The sequence below is a fragment of the Lipotes vexillifer genome, unplaced genomic scaffold, assembly GCF_000442215.2.
Source record: "Lipotes vexillifer unplaced genomic scaffold, Lipotes_vexillifer_v1.1 scaffold394, whole genome shotgun sequence".
Lineage (NCBI taxonomy): Eukaryota > Metazoa > Chordata > Mammalia > Artiodactyla > Lipotidae > Lipotes > Lipotes vexillifer.
Window position 1 is genome coordinate 2,703,339 of NW_006791731.1, and position 2,324 is coordinate 2,705,662.

Genomic DNA, 2,324 nt, shown 5'->3' on the forward strand with positions numbered 1-2,324 from the left:
GGTCACTTGTAGAGAAGTGGATGGACCTAGAGTCTGTCATACAGAGTGAAGTAAGTCAGAAACAGAAAAACAAATATCATATATTAATGCATATATATGGAATCTAGAAAAATGGTACAGATGGGTAAACCTATTTCCAGGGCAGGAATAGAGACGCAGATGTAGAGAACAGACATGTGGACACGAGGGGAAGGGGAGGGTGGGACAAACTGGGAGATTAGGATTGACATATATACACTACCATGTGTGAAACAGCTAGCTAGTGGGAACCTGCTATAAAGCACAGAGAGCTCAGCTCTGTGCTCTGTGATGACCCAGATGGGTGGGATGGGGGGGGGAGGGGGGAGGGAGGGGATATAGTATGCATATAGCTGATTCACTTCATTGTACAGCAGAAACTAACACAACATTGTAAAGCAATTATACTCCAATAAAAATAAAATGAAATAAAATAATGAAAAGGAGGCATACTACTGATGCAGAATCAAAAGGAGATGCAGAAAGTAGCACTAGAACCAGAATAGTAAAGAAAAAGGAGCCTGGCTAAAAGTATGTCGGAAATTTCATGATGAACAGCAATTGCAATTTGTTGGAACAGAGCAAAAGGACAAAAGCTATTTGTCACCGCCCCAAAGATGATGTCCATTTCCACAGACTCCGCCCAGGGTAGCTTCCTGCTCTTCCCTCCCAGACACTGACTTACTAAAAAGTAAAAAACCACAACACTCTAATTCATGTGAGGCATTGTTAGCTGACATAATGGCATTGATCTTCACTATAGGATTGGCTGTCATTTGTGAAATAAAACAGAAATAGACTTTTTTTAAATGCTCTAGAAGAGTCCAACACAGTTGCCAGTAGCCACATGTGACTATTTAAATCAATAGTAAATGAAATATAAAATCCAGTTCCTCAGTGGCACTAGCCACACTTCAAACACCCAGTAGCCACATGTGGCCAGCTGCTACCATACTGGACGGTGGACATGAAGAACACTGGCTGTCATCGTCTGGAAAGTGTCTGCTGGACAGTGGTGCTCTAGAAATGGAAAGCCAGGATGCTCTCTCCACCAAAACACATAAAAACGTGCCTTCACCCCCAAGATTTATGCCAGTGACCTATGCTATGAAAGGTGCTCTGAGCACTTTTCCAGCACCCTGTGATGGATTTGTGATGGATCCCTTCCCATCTATGCGTTTAGTCTCCATAGCAACCAAGGAGTAGAAGGAAATGTAACTGACCACAGTAATTCACTGGAGACGGAACTGTATTTTCGAATTCTTTGTCACTAACCCCAATGAAACAGACACCACCCCATCTAAGGAATAAATAAAACGTAAAGTTAGGACACTACGCTATCCTAACATCAAGCTGGATATTTCTCATACCTCTGGGCTTCTGTTTTCATGTGTCACCAAACAGGAATCCCTGAATCAGAGAGAAACGGTGACTTTTAAAAGTAAAATTAAAAGTTATTTAAAAGCCTTGGACATTCAAAGTAGACCTGCCATAAAAATAAAACTGAATAAATGATATCCGTTTCATTAATTGTAACATTAACATAGGTCTTACAGTGAGGATGTTACTCCATTTCACAACACTCCTTCTTTTCCTGCTCCTTCAACTATTTTTCCCTCCACCCTTTGCCGAACCCCTAACAGAAGCAGAGTATAGAATAAAGAGGATGACGGCTAAAATGCAGAGTGGCCGACTGACCACTAGACTTGGGAAATGTCGCAGTCTGTTCGGTTCAGGAAAGTACCGCTGTAAATAATCCGGATGACTCATCCTCTTCTCATCACGGCAACGAACAGACATGCTGTGATCACCCAAGAACCAAGATGCCCAACTGTGGAGAAGACCAAAACTGAAACCAGGTCATTTCCTATCAACGAGGTAATGCCATTTGGCACTGAGAGGCAGGGAGACAGCTCAACTCAATCCACAGGGTCAGAGGAGGCAGAGACCAAAGGGGGGACCCAGACAGGATGGGGGTTCGCGGAGTGAGAGGGGGAGGGAAATGCAGAAATCATCGAAATTGGCCTTATACTAAAGCCAAGGCGTAGAGACCACCAAGACATTATCAGACATTTATCCGGGTTAACTTTGCAACATTTAGCTCCTCTTGGTGACGCCCAGTCAACCCTGCAGCCTTAAATACTCAAAATGGCTTTCTCTGCCTTCCCTTGCTGTCGTCTGGAACCAGATGAAAGGACCTGTCCAGATAACTAGGCAGTAGAGTCGGGAACTCTCCGAACACACCGAGCACCACCGCTAACCAGAGGAAAATGATAGAGTCCCAGACATCTAGGCCAAGGGAAAGA

The 2,324-nt window shown here is 43.7% G+C and overlaps 1 protein-coding gene across 1 annotated transcript in view; it reads right to left on the minus strand.

The window, feature by feature from the left end:
- DENND3 (DENN domain containing 3) overlaps window positions 1–2,324 on the minus strand; it is a 58,041-nt gene that overhangs the window by 54,816 nt on the left and 901 nt on the right. The window lies entirely within an intron of this gene.